This window comes from Procambarus clarkii, chromosome 20, assembly GCF_040958095.1.
Source record: "Procambarus clarkii isolate CNS0578487 chromosome 20, FALCON_Pclarkii_2.0, whole genome shotgun sequence".
NCBI classification, from domain to species: domain Eukaryota; kingdom Metazoa; phylum Arthropoda; class Malacostraca; order Decapoda; family Cambaridae; genus Procambarus; species Procambarus clarkii.
Window position 1 is genome coordinate 10357622 of NC_091169.1, and position 7408 is coordinate 10365029.

Below are 7408 nucleotides of genomic sequence, written 5' to 3' on the forward strand. Positions count from 1 at the left end.
ATACAACCAAAGTGTACTTAAGCTCTGCCTTTCCTTTCCAAAGGTGTTTATTTTTATTTTTATTTTTTTATTTTTTTTGTTTGTCATCTTTGCCTGTTTTATACTCTTAATTATTTGTTCTTAGTTAATCCCCTTGTCACTAAACCTAGGGCTTTTTATTACCCTGTTAATTAACCATTACTAAGCTAATTATCTTAAAGATCATTTTTTTTTTATGATTATTATTTTTTATTTTACATTTATATTGTCAGTCTCTACTGATTTTTTGTTTTTTTATTTTATGTAACTTCTGTGTCCTCCCTGGCTATCTATTGGATCTTTATTTTACTTCTAAATTGTTACTATTTTATTGTATTTGCTTTTATTCTTGTGTTTTGCTTTATCGTGTATCTTGTATCGTGATCCCTCTGCATCCTATGCACACTGATATTGATCCTGATCAAAATCTTCTGTCTCATATCTACACCAACCAGCACATTGATCATCATTATTGCAAGTATTTCACAGCACACCAGTCTAAAAACAAACTTCAAAATAGCACCTGTCTATCAGTTTATAACCAAAATGTTAGATCACTTGGTAAACATTTTGACGATTTAAATGCATTACTCACAGCAATAGGTACTAACCTATCGTTCATTATTTTAACAGAAACTTGGCTAAATAAAGACTATACCCAACTCTACAACTTAGCTGGTTATAAAGCTATTCATAACTGTAGGCCTAATAAAAAAGGTGGTGGCACAGCTATATATTACCGAGATACATTTATCTGCAACAGTGTTATTAGTGACAGAGATGACTACTGTGAATATACTTTTGCTCAGTTTACAATTAAATCCCTTAAATCCTCTTTGACTATTGGAGCCATCTATAGATTTCCCAATACTAACATAGCTTCTTTCTCAGACAACCTTAGGAATCTTATTATAAACAACAATCTCAACAAAAACCACATCATTCTGGGAGGAGATTTTAATATTGACCTGGGTCAACAAAATTGCTCTCAAGTTGACTATTTCCTTAACAGCATGAACTCCTGTATGCTAATCCCCACAATCACCAAACCTACCCGAGTCACTCAAACATCAGCCACTACCTTGGACCACATATGGACAAACATAACAGCTCCCCTTGTATCTGGTATAATCTACGACAGAACAACTGACCACTGTCCTACCTTTCTCATAGCGAACATGGACATAACACCACCAAAAAGCAAGAAACTTTCATTTAGGCTACACAGTGAATCAGCTTTAGACAATCTTACAGAGGCACTTTACAATATTAACTGGGATTCTGAATTCAATAATACCCATGATATAAATTCATTAGCTAACCTCTTCATCTCCAAAACTCTAAGCCTCTACAACATTCATTGTCCCCTTCTTACCAAGCAAGTAACTGACAAAAGATTAAACAATCCATGGCTCACAAGTGGCATTCTCAACTCAATCAACAAGAAACATGAATATGAAAAGAAAGTTAGGATTGGCCTAGTTTCAAAGGAAGTAGCTAAAAGGTACTCATCAATGCTTACCAGTATCATAAGAAGGGCAAAACTTGCATATTATGTGAATAGATTCAATGAAGCAAAAGGCAACATGAAAAGCACTTGGAAAACTATCTCTAGTATCCTAGGAACTAAACAACACTCACATAACCAAATAAAACTCTACAAGGATGGGGATATACCGTCAACTGATTTAGAAATGGCAAATGAATTTAATAGTTTCTTTTCATCGGTTGGTGCTAATCTTGCCAGTAAAATCCCACAGACTCAGACACATATTAACACATATCTCTCACGCAGCTATCCAAACTCTCTTCTCCTTTCACCAATCAGCCCGGCAGATGTTGTGTCCATCATACATTCTCTAAAAACCAAGGCAGGGAACACCAGTGAAATTCCGTCCATTGTGTACAAGAGAGCCTCCCATGCCCTTGCCCCACCCATAGCACTACTGTTCAACAAATCTATAGAGTATCACACCTTCCCTGATATCCTCAAAAAAGCAAGAGTAACGCGAGTCCATAAAGGAGGCAATCCGGCGGACATAAACAATTATAGACCAATATCAAATCTACCCTCTCTATCAAAAATATTTGAAAAAATTATTTACAAACAGCTCTATTCCTACCTCGTAAAATTCGACATACTCAGCCCCTGCCAGTTTGGCTTCCGGTCCCAAAAGAGCACCAATGATGCAATCATTAGTCTCCTTGACATTATCTACTCAGCCCTTGACAAAAATGAGTTTCCGATTGGACTCTTCATTGACCTAAGAAAAGCCTTTGATGCTGTTAATCACAACTACCTCTTACTTAAACTCCAGCATTATGGAATCCGAGGCCTTGCCCTTGACTACATCTGATCCTATCTTAGTGACAGACACCAATATGTAACCATCAATGATACAACTTCTTCCACTCTACCAATTACCGTTGGAGTGCCACAGGGCAGCATCTTAGGACCTCTTCTATTTCTTATATATATAAACGATCTGCCTAATGTCTCAAATATTCTCAAACCTATATTGTTTGCTGACGATACTACCCTTATCTACTCAAACCTCAACCCACATACACTAAATAATGTTGTGAATAATGAATTAAAAAAAGTCCACTTATGGATGTCAACGAACAAACTAACATTAAACATCGAAAAGACTTACTACATCTTATTTGGAAGCAAATCATCAAATGCAATTCAGCTACAGATAGACAACATTAACATCAGTAATAAAAATGATGGCAAGTTTCTTGGCCTATTCCTAGACAAGAGACTCAACTTCAGCACCCACATTCAACACATAACTAAGAAAGTCTCTAAGACAGTTGGTATACTCTCCAAAATCAGATATTATGTTCCTAACTCTGCTCTCCTCTCACTATATTATGCACTAATCTACCCCTATCTTAATTATGGTATCTGTGCATGGGGGTCTACCACTGCAAACCACCTTAAGCCCATCATCACACAGCAAAAATCTGCTATCAGAATTATAACTAACTCAGCTCCCTTGTTTAAATCCCTAAACTTGCTAAATATTAACTCCCTCCACACATTCTCTTGTGTCAACTACATTTACAAAACCCTGTTCTTAAATGCAAACCATGCTCTGAAACTCTCCCTGGACAGATGTAATAGGACCCATTATCACCACACCAGAAATAAATATCTCTTTGATATCCCCAGGGTCAAACTTAATCTGTGTAAACACTCTATGCAAATTAAGGGACCTAGTCTATGGAACTCACTCCCTAGTGAATTGAAAAACTGTAAAACTTTTGCCTTATTTAAAAGCGAAACCAAAAAGTACCTAACTTCATCTTCTTAGTTTCCTACACTGAGCTTTAAATTTGCTCTGTACCTAGTGTTACCCAATCTCCTAATTTTTATGTAATATCAAACAACCTTATCATTGTGTTCATTGCTGTCTTCTTTTATGTGCTAGCCATATGCTGTATTGTGACTACCAATTTTTGTCAACTACCATTCAAGCTGTCATTGCAATCAATCTTATATTGTTTCTGCTGTATTGTGCCTACCAATTTGTTGTCAACTACCATTTTAAGCTGTCATTGCAATCAATCTTAGCTACCTATGTGCTTTAATATATTGTACCTACAATTTTCTCTCATCTTTTTTTTTTTTTTTTTTTCATTTCATGTAATCTGTTATCATTTTTTTTGTCTATAAATTTTGCAAGTATTTACCTCCTTAAAATTTTCTTAGATTAAGGACCTGCCCGAAACGCTGCGCGTGCTAGTGGCTTTACAAGACTGTAATTACCATATTTGTATCCTCACATTCCTTATGTACATTCTTGTATATGCATAAATAAATAAATAAATAAATAAATAAATATTGAAGGTACCGAGGATGAATGTTCAATAGATGAAAACCGAAAAATACACTGGTGAAAGGCATATAAACGTTTTTGGAGTATTTTAATGGCATGAGCAAAATTCACGATTTGGGCCGAGGGTGTGACCAGAGTACTATGGTATCAATTTGGGGGCTCCTACTTATGAATAGATCAGAGGGTGAATGTTCAATAGATTCAAACCAAGAAACACAGTTGAAAGCGAATATAGAAGTTTTTGGAGTACTTTAATGAGGCTATGACTGCATAGTACAGGGAGCCCTTGGCACAGCTCCATTTTCTGTAATGGTCAGAGGTGAGCGGTGAGAACGGGGCGCGATTTTTTTACCAATCAGGAGCCGAGTAGAAAAATTCTCTTTCTGTCCCGGGGTCATGGGCCAATCAGGTGAAATTTTCCTTATTTGTCGCAGGGGTGTCACGTGACATGACGTCGGCAATAGGGACCCCCTACCTATGATTACCCCAGTGGGGTCAAGCATAGAAGGGGGGGGGGTCAAGATTCCTTACAAAGACCAAGTTGGATATATAGGTGTAGTAAGCCTTATCTTGAATTTGCATGATACTGTGGGATACATTGACATGAAGGGCGAGTCATTGAACAGGATCTGCATGTGAGATGTTTCATATTAGGGGTTTAAAGAAGTTAAGATAGCTTTAAAGAGTCCTGTGTGCTTGATAGTGGGTAAATGTTCAGTCATTAATTCTCGTGTTTTGAATCTGAATGAGGGGTCCTAGTTTGCGTTCTAGTCGTAACATGAGTTCCTTAGTATATTTGCTATGGAAAATGAGCTTTCAGTACTCTATATAATTTGAAATGAGGTCAAGAAAGACATGTTTATGTGCGAGAAGAGTCAGGTTGGAAACTGTTTATTCCAGTCATCCCCCCTTGGCTTTGCTCCGTTTTCTGTAGCCAAAGTAAATATTCCATTTTCTGTGGCATTCAGTTGATTACTGGTGAAAAAGGCATGCTTGCATTTGTATGGTTCTAACCTGTTTATAGATTTTATAGATATATTTGTCGGGCCTCAAATTAGATTTTAATATGAAAAATAGCATCAAATGTATGTCTATCTTTTGTAATAAATGTTACAAGCATTAACAATACCTATGATATTTCATAGAATACGAAAAGAAGGCTAAATAGTGGGGCCTCAGCCATATTGTGTTGGGTTTGACACTCCAAACATTAATTTGACACTCGTAAATATATTATTAAGGAAAGTAGTTGAGCAATTTAATATATATTAGGAATCTGTTCATATTCCATATTAAATTGCATTTTTTAGCATCATAATAGTTTGCAGCTATTGTGGTGGGGGCCCCAATAACTTCATGTAACGCTTCGACTGGCACTGTTGCTATGAAATGCTTTTTGATATCGTGTGTAAAAATTTAATAGTCGACTCATCAGTTGCCTTTTATGTCAGTGGTGGTATATCAAGCGCAAAGGTTTTCAGAAAATGTTACACCTCCAGCTTTCAAAAAGTGAAAAGATGAATTCATTTTGGCATTACTGTCATTACTTTGGAAGTTTTTAATGATAGCACATGCTTAAACAAACTCATTTTTTTTTTGTTCAACTTACACAAATAAACCCAGGGCTTTCACATTCTCGCAAAATACTTAGTCCCCCCTAAACTTAAAACAGTTGCACAATCTTACTTAAACACATTGCTAAACTCTTATACACAAACAAAAACTCAATTTTTAACTTATACAAATAAACACGGGCTTTGCACATTCACACAAAAAAAAAATGCTTAGTCCCCCCTAGACTTGAACACTCATAATCTTACGGTGCTTTAATTGCCAAAGCCTTCCAAACCTGCACTGGGTCGTTAGTCATACATAGAATCAGGGAGAAAATTATCTGCTTCAATATATATATATATATATATATAAAAATACAACTCTTGAATAAATAGTCCAACCACTTGGGCTGGACGGTAGAGCGACAGCCTTACTTCATGCAGGTCGGCGTTCAATCCCCCGACCATCCAAGTGGTTGGGCCACTATTTGGCTGGCTTAATACTCCAAGTGATTGGGTTGGGTTGGGTCCTATTCCCAAATCCTTATCCTGACTCCTTCCCAGTGCTACATGGTCGTAATGGTTTGGCGCTTTCTCCTGATAGTTCCATTCCATTCCATTCTTGACTAAATAACTAGCATTAAGTTTTAAGTCAATCTAATATCCCCATCTCACGGCCCCCCAGAACTCTGCACATTCCCGCCCTCCAACAAATCCCAAAGCCTTTGCAAGCAACCCGTCCTCTTAAAAATAACGTCACTTTTGGCTCGTATGCGCGATATGGCTAAATTTGGACGTAATTTGAAATGAAATCGACTCACAAAAGTGACGTTCTGTTCCGTTTTCTATTTGAGTCGTCCGGCTTACGCGCAGAGGTTATAAGAGGACACTTTAAATTATCGTTTTTCATAACGTTTTGAAACTTTATGAGAATTTCCTGCCCACCTAACCTATCAGAGGACCCTTAACTTACTGTTGTTGAAAAAAAAAATCCCAAATTTATTTTCATATTTTTTTCATTTTCAAATTACGTCCAAATTCGGCCATACGGGTAAACGGCCAAAAGCGACGTTCTTTTTAAGAGGACAGGTTGTTGCAAGAGCCCACCCCAGTCGCTCACGCGGGCAATAGACATGTTTTTCGCCCAACTGTATTTATTTAAAATAATACGTCAGATAGAAAGAGTTTCGCATTGCTATTATATTTACCTTATAAAGCCTCTCTATAAAAATGATATGCCACTGCATATTATGATTGTTTTATAATAAATATTGCATAAATACTTACGCGATTTCATAAACAAAAAGTTATTTTAATGAGCCATGTTTGGAAGGCATCATCATTACAATAAGTAAAAAACTTTCAAACTAACTGTAAATATATATTTCATAGAGGAAGATTTATTCTTCAGGATATATATTATTATTTAAGAGTTTCATTCTGTATAAAAATATTGCCAATATTTTCAAAACTCTGGCCACAATTGTTTTAGATGTTTTTCCAAGGGAGTAAAGCTTGCTTCCTCTCTTTCTCCCACATGTTTCCTCATTTGCACAGGAGCAGGCTAACTTTCGTACGGGCCCTGGTTCAGTTCCCCAACGTCCAAACTATTGGACATTGCAAAATTTCACTAAATGATGCGTTATTTTAGTTGCCCCCCCCCCCCTCTAATTATAGAGATTTTAATCTCTAAACATTTGAGTGCCAAGAACAAGTCTCGTGCAGGCCCGCATTCAGTTCCCGACGTTCAAGCTTTTTGGCTATAGTAAATTTCTCTATTATGAGGCCGTATCTCGCCCTGACCAACTGTTTTTGGCTCAATTGTAAACCATCCAGCCGCAGTCCGCCGGATAGAGGGGCAGTGGGCCTGATACAAATAAAAAATAAAAAACATATAAATTGTTGGACTAGCTCTTTACATATGCTAGTTGTTTAATTTATTAACTGCTACTAATGCGTTGATGATGCAAGAGGAGCCAGTTCACTATG